The 12,913-nt window shown below is 37.9% G+C and overlaps 1 protein-coding gene across 2 annotated transcripts in view; it reads left to right on the top strand.

Moving 5' to 3' along the window:
- TINAG (tubulointerstitial nephritis antigen) overlaps positions 1 to 12,913 on the top strand; it is an 85,587-nt gene that overhangs the window by 17,455 nt on the left and 55,219 nt on the right. The window lies entirely within an intron of this gene.

Genomic DNA, 12,913 nt, shown 5'->3' with positions numbered 1-12,913 from the left:
ACCATTCTTTTCTCTCGCTTTGGATGAGTGAACAGACGTAAGCCATTTATCCCAGTTCAGCATGATTGCAAGGTATGCTGTCGGTGACACACTATGTGAGGAAAGTCAGGCTGTTTTGCCTATGAAAGAGACAACAAGAGGGGAGAATTTATTCAAGTCTTTCACTGAGTTTGCTAAAGAAAAAATCTACCGATGGATAAAGTCATTTTGGTGTGTAGTGATGGTGCTCCGTGCATAGTGGGGAAGAACAGAGGATTCCTAGCACTTCTTCATGAACATGAAAAGAGACCCATCCTAAGTTTTCACTGCATCCTACATCAGGAGGCACTTTGTGGTCAGATGTGTGGCGAGCAGCTTGGTGAGGTGATTTTGCTGGTCATTCGGGTGGTCAACTTTATTGTTGCCCAAGCTTTAAATGATCACCAGTTTAAAACACTGCTGGATGAAGTTGGGAATAATTATCCTGGTCTGCTTCTGCACAGCAATGTGTGTTGGTTGTCAAGAGGAAAGGTGCTCAGCTGTTTTGTGGCTTGTCTGAGTGAAATCTAGACTTTTCTTGAAATGAAAAACATTAAGCATCCTGAGTTAGCTAACACTGAGTGGCTCCTGAAGTTCTACTATCTTGTGGACAAGAATGAACATCTGAACGAGCTCAATGTGAAAATGCAAGGCATTGGAAATACAGTCTTATCCCTTCAACAAGCAGTGTTTGCATTTGAAAACAAGCTGGAACTCTTCATCGCGGACATTGAAACAGGTTGTTTACTACACTTTGAAAAACTGGGAGAGTTTAAAGATGCATGCACAGCAAGTGACCCTGCTCAATATCTTGATCTCCAGCAGCTAGCGGGCTTCACATCTAATCCCCTGCAGTCATTCAAAGCACACTTTGGAGAATTTTGTGAGTGCACTCATCTTTTTAAGTTCATCACCCATCCACACGAGTGTGCAGTGGACAGTGCCAACCTGAGTTACATCCCCAGTGTCTCCATCAGAGATTTTGAGCTACAAGCTGCTGACCTGAAGGCCTCAGATATGTGGGTGAATAAGTTCAAGTCACTGAATGAAGATTTGGAAAGACTTGCATGACAGCAAGCAGAGTTGGCAAGCAAACATAAGTTGGGAGAAATGAAAAAACTTCAACCCACAGACCAATTGTTTGTCAAAACTTGGAACGCACTTCCCGTCACATACCACACACTGCAGCGTATGAGTATTGCTGTACTGACGTTTGGCTCTACATATGCATATGAGCAGTCTTTCTCACATCTAAAGAACTTTAAGACCAACCTACGATCACATTTAACGAATGAAAGTCTCAACGCCTGCATGAAGCTTATCTCACCATATATCAACCAGCAAAACCATGCAACACCGGAAGTCGCATTAATGGTAAGAAATATTTTATTTATCATTGGTTAGCAACAGCATAACAACATTATTAAAAAGAATTCAGAGACTTATTGTACTTTAAAAGTGTTAGTCTTACATAAAATGCACACATTTACTTGTACTTAGTGTTAAACATATTGTATGGCCCTCACGGAATTACATTTTAAAATATATGGCGTTCATGACTCTCTCAGCCAAAAAAGTTCCTGACCCCTGTTCTAAATTATATCTAGTATCAGAAAAGATAGTAATAGCTGCCCTCTATTGAGTAGTTTGTGGTAAGCACTCTTATAAGCACTTTCACACATCATCTCATCTAATTCCCACAGCAGCTTGATGGAGTGGGTACCATAATTATCCACATTTTAAAGACAAGAAAATTGGGATTGAGAGCAGTTACGTCATGCTGAGACTGAGAGATGTGAAAAGCAGCACAGATTACTTAAATTACAGAGCCAAGACATCTTAAAAGATCTGCCCACAACACAGTTCCCAGAGTTCCAGTAGAATCAGTTAGCTTTGGCCTGTCGAAAAGAGCAAAAAGCCTTTCAATCTTTGATCCAGAGCTAACTTTATGAAATGATCAGATTAGATGTATTTTTAGCTCTTTCCTATATTTAGTGAAATATAAAATCTTTAGGGGGTGGCTCAAATTGTGTCAATTTTAGTGACCTGACTGTATCATCAATTGTAAGAGTTATTTTTTTCCTGCCTCTTTTTCATTTTTGTCCTCATCTAGAAAACAAATAGGTAGAATTGTTTAAAGAAAAGAATAAATTTATCCCTTTATAAAGATTGGTCTTTCCCTTGCCTTAATTAAGGGCCCCAGTCAGCCACATACTGGGTGTTTATATACATTTTTCTGTATTAATCTAACATTTTCTTTTAAGTTCAAAATTTTGCAACGTGGAATATTTTATATTCTAGAGAAAATGATGAACATTTCTTTCCCAAGTTGCCACTCACCATAGCATAGAAAAATAAATTTATTATTTATTTTTTCTTTTCCAAGTAAGAGGCAAGGAGGCAGAGAGACAGACTCCTTCATGAGCCTGGACCAGGATCCACCTGGCAACCCCTTTCTGGGGCCGATGCTCTGCCCATCTGGAGCCATGCTTGCAACCGAGCTATTCTTAGCACCTAAAATGGAGCCATCCTCAGCACCCAGGGCTGATGTGCTTGAACCAATCTAGCGGGCTGATGTGCTTGAACCAATCTAGCAATGGCTTTAGGAGGGGAAAAGGGAGAAAGGGGGAGAGGGAGGGGTGAAAAAGCAGATGGTTGCTTCTCCTGTGTTCCCTGACCGAGAATTGAACTTGAGACATCTATACACTAGGCCAATGCTCCACCACTGGCCAGGGCCCAGAAATTTAATTCTAAATCGTTATTGGCCGCTGGGATTTCCTTGCTTAGAAGTCACAGTGGTGATATTTAAATGAAAATATTTTAATGATTAATAATTTGGTGCATTTAAATTACCTAGTGCTATGAATTAATGTATTACAGTGGCCGAGTAATTCCAGGAAACAATAAGGAAAATTTGGCTGATCTGTAACCACTTATGATCTAAGGCAAGGAAGTAGCTGCTTCTTTCTAGGGCACAGTAGGTTGAGAAATGAGGGCCTTTCAAAAGTTTCTAGGTGTTGGTTTTGTCTTAATATCTGGTCAGGTAGAAGAAAATCATAAATATAATAAGTACTTCTAGGAAGAACATGAGGTTAACATGAACCGAGGTACACTGGTAGCTACAGGAAAAGCTAAAAAATAGGATAGTTCTTAGTCTGTTAACTACATAGAAAATATCCCCAATATATCAAATTACCTCTGAGTAAATTGAAAATGAATAATTTTTTGTTTGCTCCTGGATAACTTCCACCCTCACCACTCTCCCCCAATTTTTATACCATTTTTAGCATAAGATGGTCTATATGTATAGCTAGAATAGGCAGCTGACAACAGTGAGGATGATTTTGCTGAGAAATTCCGCTGCGTCCCCACCCAAAAACATCCCCTTTGATTCTACTTGATTCTAATGTTTGTTACCTGTATAAACAAAAGCCTGCATAGAAACTAACACTGAGTAGAAAAGAACATATACTTATGTTCTTTAAATAATATTGAACAAAATGAATATTTTCCCCATAAAACTGATGTTTAGCTCCCACAAACGTATGGCAAATGACATCAGGCTTTTACAATAATTTTATACAGTACAGTAGGTGCCCATGATGTGCAGGACAGGTCCATGACCAGATGTCATAGTGGAGTCTCTTCAAGTATATATTTCCGTCAGCTCACCTCAGAATCGTTCCATTTGTGCAGATAAAGACTGAGGGACAGACTAGGATGCCAGTTCCTCTTGCTGTCTCTGAGTCTTAAAATTCAAAGAGCATCAAAGATTACCTTATGTCTCCTCAAGTCCCTGTCTTTTCTTTGTTTCCATCATTCTCTGAATGTTATCCCAAACCCTTCACTACATTTTAGAAAATACGCACCCAGCCTCATTCCTTATTCAGCTAAACCTGTGGCAAAATGAATGTCTTCTCTCTCAAATCGGTTTCTGAGTTTTCAGTTTTATTTCTCTATACTAGTCACAGTCTGACGCATAACACTGTGATATAATGGAACATGATGTGACCAACACTATGGGGCTGAATTGATCACCGCAAGACATATTTTCAGAAAGAAATGTGAAAATTTGTTTTTTCCCTCTCTAACAGCAAATGTTTGGGGCTGTTACAAAATAGATTCCTGAGGTGATGTGTTATGTTGATCTCACAGGCACCTACCCTCTGGTCTCCCTGAGCCTTGGTCTATCTAATCTACTCTAATGGTTCTTCTGAAAGTTTATTCCATGAAACACTAGCCCTTTGATCTGCTTCACGATAGGATGATGTGAAATAAAATAAAATGCTTTGCATTGGGTCATAATCATTTCCAATCATCAACATTATTTTCATTTATTTTTGCCACGCAACTTTTAGGTGGTTTATAAAACATATTGGAGTGAGGACAAAAATCAATTTAATTATCAAAACCAGTGTTTCCAAGAACTGTTTGATTAATTCCTTCTTTAGTAATTATTGATTACAATACCTCAAAACTTGGAAACAAATGAGTTTCCAAGAAACTCATTTTAGGAAATATCATAGTTCATCAATTTTAAGATGCACATTTTCTTCACTGTTTAACTGCCTGAAACTGGGATGTATCTTACATTTGTTGATGTCCTGCGTTCAGTGAAATGTGATTTTTGCCCTAATAGCCTTCACATTTGTTATGTGTGCTTTTTTAGTTATGATTAGGCTCATGTGAGAGTGACAAATATCCAAAATGATAGTGGCTTAAATAACATAGAAGTTGATCTTCTACCAACAAATCTAGAGGTGGGTGGCCCTCCACCAGAGTTGTGTTTATTGGTGTTGGAAACTCAGGCTTCTTCCTTCTTTTTCAGTTTTCCAGAGTCTTCCTATCCAAGGCCATACAATGCTCTATGTTTATCCACAGTATATAAATTCCTACCAGTAGTAAAAGAAAAATAAGATCAATAAAAAATAGTAAAAGTGAAGTGCCAGATGTTGTTCAAGGAAAGTTCTCACATGCTTCCAATGACATTTTGTCTTATAGGTCAGAAGTTAGGAATGTGGTCACATCTAGTAGCCAAGGAGGGTAGGGAATCTAGTCATTTTTCTACTCTTCCGTATACAACTAAAATAGTTGTTTCTGTGAATAAAAGGAAAGCCTAGGAGGGGGGCAGGACTGGGGAACTAGAACTAGCACTACCTGCTATAATGTGGTTCCTGAATATTGATATTTACCAGAAGTTGATCATTAAAAAAAGTTTCTCTATAGCCCTGGCCGGTTGGCTCAGCGGTAGAGTGTCGGCCTAGCGTGCGGAGGACCCGGGTTCGATTCCCGGCCAGGGCACACAGGAGAAGCACCCATTTGCTTCTCCACCCCTCCGCCGTGCTTTCCTCTCTGTCTCTCTCTTCCCCTCCTGCAGCCAAGGCTCCATTGGAGCAAAGATGGCCCGGGCGCTGGGGATGGCTCTGTGGCCTCTGCCTCAGGTGCTAGAGTGGCTCTGGTCTCAACATGGCGACGCCCAGGATGGGCAGAGCATCGCCCCCTGGTGGGCAGAGCGTCGCCCCATGGTGGGCGTGCCGGGTGGATCCCAGTCGGGCGCATGCAGGAGTCTGTCTGACTGTCTCTCCCTGTTTCCAGCTTCAGAAAAATGAAAAAAAAAAAAAAAAGTTTCTCTATAAACAGAAACTAGAGAAATATCAAACTTCAACTTCTTCAGAGTTAAGGCAGGGAGGCAACTATTGTTAAAGTTCACAAATTCATTTTGCCATTAACAGCCAGGAATTAGCCCTTTGCTCTCCAACATCAAATAGTGTAGAAGAAATTTTGTGGTATGTAGGGCCTTGGGTTGTGAAGGTCAGGCTAGAATGATATTCTCTGCTGCTTTCCTTTGATTCTCTGGTCATCCTGATTATCAAAATTTCTTTGGGAGGAGGGGAGTGCAACTAGAGATACAGGAAATAATTCACATGGTGAATATTGTATAGACATAGGCACATAGGAGAACATCCAGAAAGTCCAGAATTTGATTAGTTTGTTCTTAAGTTGCTCTGTGATTGCTTCAATTTCTTTTTCAGAGATGTTGATTGAGTTAAATGGAGGAATTACTGTAAAAAGTTCTCTAGTGCTAACCACTACAGTAAATTTTTTTTATTTGTTCACAATATCTTTAATCACTAATTTCTAAATGGAATTTTTGAAGTAGAATGACTGTTCAAAATTAACCTCAGGTTTGACTACTGTTTATTTGGAAATATAATTAGATCATGACTGAATTTTTTTCAACATGACAACTATAAGAATTAAAAATACCCATATGTAATAGTGGAAATCTTGTTAAAATATAAATTTCTATCTATTTATGCCACTATCATTTTGGAATTCCTCTTACACTCAGCTAATCTTCCTGAATTTTCTGCTTTATTAAGCTATCCTTTGACTAAAAACAAACAACCAAGTATGATTTATTGAAGACAGACTTCTAGTACCAAAAATAACAGAAAGCTGTTATTCTGTGATGCTTACCTTTATTTAAAAGTAATCACTTTGCAGGGAAAGTACATAATAATTTAATGTAAAAATAATAATTATATAATAATGCATTATAAAATTTCCTCTGCATCCATTATATCACAGTATCTGAAATCATAAGGCAAATAAAATTGCAAGGTAATATATGCTCAATAGGCCATAAATCCTATGGGCTTATTTTTAGGAAAAGCAATATTAAATAAGTGGTAAAAAATATTGAAAGATCTAATAGGTAAGCTTTATGAATTGATCTGGCTTGGTGGGTTGGTAAAAATAGTTTCGATAAAAATGTTGTTTTGCTTGTTGTTTCTCTATTGCCTTATCTTATTGAGAAGAATTAGTCATTTATATTTTTACTTTTGAACAATAAATCCTAAAAGCAAAAAAAATGCATGTTGGTATTATGTCTTAACTGAATGTACCTACAGGGAAAAACACTGGTTTTTAAAAAGAGATGAAATATACCAGATAAATGGTATCGTCCTCTTATTACCAGGCATATATTGAAGACCTTTCATGCACAGAGCTCTTTGGCAGGCTTTGGAATGTGGAAGTCAAATTCTGAATAACTCATCCCTGCTAAAGTGTGTTTGAAGTAATGGTTATATCTTTATTTCTTCAACAGAGAAGGGAAATATCCGAGCTATGTTATTAAATAGAAATTATAAAGTGGTAAATTAACAACTGACACCTATTTTTTTTGAAACTTGGGACAACTTAGTATTATAAATACTTAAAAGCACATCCATAAGCAAACAATAAAATGAGAATGTATGAGAACTATATGAGAACTGTGTACAGTAGCACCCCTTCATCCTTGAGGAATATATTCTAAGATTCTGCAGATGATGCCTCAAACCACGAATAGTACTAAACCTGATATATGCTATATTTACTCCTATCTATAAATATGTATGATAAAATTTAATTAATTAATTATTTGGTATTTTTCCCAAGTGAGAAGTGGTGAGGAGGCAGACAGACTCTTGCATGCATCCGACTGGGATCCACCCGGCATGCCCACCACGGGGCAATGCTCACCTCTGGGATGTTGCTCCGCTGCAGTCGGAGTCATTCTAGCACCTGAGGTGGAGGACATGGAGTCATCCTCAGTGCCCAGGCCAACTTTGCTCCAGTGGAGCCTTGGCTGCAGGAGGGGAAGAGAGAGATAGCGAGGAAGGAGGGGGGAAGGGTGGAGAAGCAGGTAAGTGCTTCTCCTGCGTGCCCTGGCCGGGAATCAAATCTGGGACCTCCACCTGCTGGGCCAACGCAATACTGCTGAGCCAACCAGCCAGGAAGGATAAAATTTAATTTATAAATTAGGCATAGTAAGAGATTCATAAAAATAACTAACAATAAAATAGAGCAATTTATAACAATACATTGTAATAAAAATTATGTGAATGTGGTCTCTATCTTTAATAAATGATGTGATAACCCAAGACAGCCACTGAGTTATTTATTTATGGAAGTTTCCATGTAATATTTTTGGACCATGGTTGACTTCAGGGAACTGAAACTACAGAAAACAAAAACCACTGATAGGAGGAACCATTGTACTTCATCCCAGTTAGAAAAAGTCCTTGGAAGAGTGACTCTAATATCTCTGAAACTATCTAATCAGAGCAGTAAATTTATTCTGCTTCAAATATAAGTTTTTGCTGTGAGGTAAAATCTAATGGCATAATAATCTTAAACCACCTGGACTTCTATATATAATAGTGTTTTTCAAGTTATCCTGCATGCACTCTATTATGATCTGCTTAATGTTTTCTGTACTTTTCTTCCATTGTCGAGGTAGCAGTATTTTAGTAATGGAAATAAGGATTTAATAACTTTCTTATCAGTCGACAATGATTCTTTAAATCAGTTGAAGTTTCTCATTAAATTTCAAATTTATAAATATATATATTTTTTATTAAATTTATTGGGGTGCCATTGTTTAATAAGATTATAGGTTGCAAGTGTATCTTTTTATAATAAATGATCTGTATATTGCATTGTGTGCCCACCACCCATAGTCAGATCATCTTCTGTCACCATATATTTGGCCCCCTTTACCATTAACTACTTCCCCACCCCCTTCCATCTGGTAACCATCAAACTTTTGTCTGTGTCTATGAGTTTCAGGTTTGTATCCCACATATGAGTGAAAATGGTTCTTAGCTTTTTCTGACTGTCTTATTTTGCTTAGCATAATATGCTCAGGTCTATTTGTGTTATCACAAATGGCAATATTTCATCTTTTCTAATGGCTGAGTCATATTTTGTTGTATGTATGTACATCTTCTTTATCCAATCCTCTATCAAAGGACTCTTTGGTTGGCTCTGGGTCTTGGCTACTGTGAACAATGCTGCAGTGAACATGGGGGTGCATATATTATATCTTTGCAAATAAATGTTTTTGAGTTTTTTCTGGTAGATAACCAAAAGAGAGATAACTGGGTCTTTAACTCTATTCTTAATTTTTGTGGAACTATCATACTGTTTTCCATAGTGATTATACCAGTTTACATTCATACCAGCAGTGAATAAGGGTGCCCTTTTCTCCACAGCCTCTCCAACACTTGTTACTACTTGTTTTGTTGATAGCTCATTGTAGTCTTGATTTTCGTTGCTCTAATAGCTAATATAGTTGAATATCTTTATTACACATCTTTTGGCCATATGTATTCTTGGGATAGGTGTGTCTGTTCAGGTCCTTTGTCCATTTATTTCATTGGATTGTTCATTTGTTTGGTGTTGAGTTTTATGAGTTCTTTATATATTTTGGATAGTAAGCCCTTTTTGGAGTTGTTTGCAAATATCATCTCCCATATGGTTGATTGTCATTTTGTTTTCTTGTCAGTTACTTTGGTTGTTCAGAAGCTTTTTTTTGTGACATAGTCCCATTTATTTATTTTTGTCTTTACTCCACTTGCCTTTGGGGTCAAATTCATAAAATGTTGACTACAACCAAGACCGATAAGTATAGTACCTATGTTTTCATCTATATAATTTATTGTTTCAGATCTTATTTTTAGGTCTTTGAGCCATTTTGAATTAATTTTTGTACATGGGGACAAACTGTAATCTAGTTTCATTCTTTTGCATGAGGATTTCCAATTTTTCCAGCACCATTTATTGAAAAGGCTGTATTATTTCCATTGCATATTTTGGCTCCTTTGTCAAAAATTACTTGCTTGGGGGCTGGATAGAGGGGATGGAGGGATTGAGCAAAAAAACTTTAACTCATGAACATGGACAACAGAGTGGTGATTGGCAGGGGCTGGGGTGGGTAAAGGGGAGGAGGGCAGGGGGGATAAATGGTGATGAGAAAAGACTGGACTTCAGGTAGTAAACACATAATATAGTGTAAAGATGATATGTTACACAATCATGTGCCTGAAACTGTATAATTTTGTTAACCAGTACTACCCCAATAAATTCAATAAAAAAGGAAAATATAAAATATAAAAAGCTTCAAGACATCAAAGGTAACCAGAGACAAAGATGAACATTTCATAATAATAAAGGGGACACTGTATCAAGAAGACATATATATGAATCTAATATATATGCACTGAATCAGGGAGCACCAAAATATAAAAGATATCTAGTAACTGATCTAAAAAAAGAAGTAAACAAAAACACAATGATACTTGGAAATTTCAACACATCATTGATGGCTTTAGATAGATCACCCAAACAGAAAATCAGTAAAGAAATATCAGCCTGGCCCTGGCTGGTTGACTCAGCAGTAGAGAATTGGCCTGGTGTGTGGAAGTACTGGGTTTGGCTCCTGGTCAAGGTGCACAGGAGAAATGCCCATCTGCTTCTCCACCTCTTCCTCTCTTACTTCTCTCTGTCACTCTCTCTTTCCCCTCCCCTCCCACAACCATGGTGTGAATGGTTCAAGCACTTTGGCCCCAGGCACCGAGGATGGTTCCATGGCCTTGCCTCAGGCACTGAAATAGCTTGGTTGCCAAGCAACAGAGCAGTGGCCCCAGATAGGCAGAGCCCCCTATAGGGGGCTTGCTGGGTGGATACCAGTTGGGGTGCATATGGGAGTCCATCTCTCTGCCTCCCTGCCTCTCACTTAATTAGAAAGGAAGGAAGGAAGGAAGAGAGAGAGAGGGAGAGAGGAAGAAAGAGAGAGAAAGAAAGAGAGAGAAAGAGAAAGAGCGAGAAAAAAAGAAAGCCTGACCAGGCAGTGGCACAGTGGATAGAGCATTGGACTAGGATGTGGAGGACCCAGGTTTGAAACCCTGAGGTCACCAGCTTGAGTGTGGGCTCATCTGATTTGAGCAAGGCTCATCAGCTTGAGCCCAAGGTCGCTGGTTTGAGCAAGAGGTCACTCGATCTGCTGAAGCCCCCTGGTCAAGGCACATATGAGAAAGCAATCAATGAACAACTAAGATGCCGCAACAAAGAATTGATGCTTCTCATCTCTCTCCCTTCCTGTCTGTCTGTCCCTATCTGTCCCTCTCTCTGACTCTCTTCTCTTTCACAAAAAAATAAAAATAAAGAAAGAAAAACAAAGATAGACCAGCTTTAAATGACACACTGGGCCAAATGGACATAATAGACATCTACAGAACATTACATCCCCAAACATTTCATCAGAACAGTCTTTGCCAGTGTGCATGAAAGATTCTCAAAGATAAACCATATGTTGGGCCATAAAACTAACATAAAAAAATTCAGGATGATAGAAATTATACCAAGCATATTATCTGATCATAAGGCTTTGAAATTAGAACTCAATTTCAGAAAGAAAGTAAAGAAAAACACAAAAGCGTGAAAATTAAACAACACACTTCTAAAAAATGACTGAGACTAAGAAGAAATAAAAGCAGAGATCAAAAGGTATATACAAACAAATAAAAATAACACAAAATATCAAAATTTTATCTTTTGTTTTCTGGTAGCTCAATTTATAAATATTTTGGATGGATACCATTTCAATCAGTCATATAAATTCTCTACTTTAGTCTTTAAAGGTACTATATATAGTGTGTCCGTAAAGTCATGGTGCACTTTTGACTGGTCACAGGAAAGCAATAAAAGGCGATAGAAATGTGAAATCTGCACCAAATAAAAGGAAAACCCTCCCAGTTTCATACCTATTCAGTGCAGTTTGATGTGGGCTCACACACAGATATTTTAGGGCTCCTTAGGTAGCTATCCTTTATAACATCTACAGACTCATCACTGACTGATGGCCTACCAGAACGGGATTTCTCCACCAAACTGCCAGTTTCCTTCAACTGCTTATCCCACCGAGTAATGTTTATTCCTGTGTGGTGGCGCTTCATTATAAACGCGCCAATATTCACGTTGCACTTTGGTCACAGATTCGAATTTAGCGAGCCACAGAACACACTGAACTTTCCTCTGTACCATCCACATCTCGACTGGCATGGCCATGTGCTGCTCCGCTGTATACCCGGTGTTACGTCATCATCTACGCATGTGCACATGCTGGCACGTCATCCTACAGAAACTGGGAGGGTTTTTCTTTTATTTGGTGCAGATTTCACATTTCTATTGTCTTTTGTTACTTTCTTGTGACCCGTCAAAAGTGCACCATGACTTTACGAACACACTGTACTTATCAGAAGTAATTTTGTTTGCAAGATATTGGATCAGTAGCCTGACTTGTTCAATGCACAATTACAAAACATTTAAATAGGTAAAATTTTAGCTTTCATAGATATTTTACTTCTGTTCCAAGTATCTGTATATTCCTGATATGGTAGGGAAATGATTAATAGAGCATAATGTTAAGAATCCTAAAACCTGGGTCTAGTTTCAGGGTTATTTCTTATTTAACTGAGAGACCTTAGCATGTCAGTTAACTTTTAGAAGTTTATTTCCTCATTCATAAAATGGATTGAATAATATTTGCTCTGATTATATTGGATCTATTGAGAAGACAAACTACTGAGTTTTTAAAACTTTAAAATATTCTCAAAAATGATGCATGCATCTGTGGATACGTGTGTGTGTATAAGTGATAAAAATAATATTTCTTTACTTGTTTTGAGTTCTGGTTATTTATGGAAGTGAATGTTATCACACTTCAGAAAATTTTGGCAAAGAACAGAGTGTTGTGTTTTAGATTTTCTTTGCATGACATGAACACAGCAAGGTCTATAACATTTAATTTGCTTTCTTGGAAAGACAGCAGCTGAAATGAACTCTGTCAGGACTTGAACATGGGCTTGTAGGGCAATATGTTTAGCATTACATAATTCCTGAAGTTCTTTTTAATCTTCAAAGATTTTATAAATGTCAACGAATTTGTCCCAGTTTTGTTTCCCAGTAACTGTTGGAAAATTGGTGTTCCTTGGGGCTCCAAGTGTATTAATGCATAGTTGCTACAAATGCATTGTTTCAAAATTAATTTTGCAAAGAATTGTACATA

The sequence above is a fragment of the Saccopteryx leptura genome, chromosome 1 (assembly GCF_036850995.1).
Source record: "Saccopteryx leptura isolate mSacLep1 chromosome 1, mSacLep1_pri_phased_curated, whole genome shotgun sequence".
NCBI lineage: Eukaryota > Metazoa > Chordata > Mammalia > Chiroptera > Emballonuridae > Saccopteryx > Saccopteryx leptura.
Note: the sequence above shows the minus strand (reverse complement) of the source record. Positions and strands in the feature narration are given on the sequence as shown.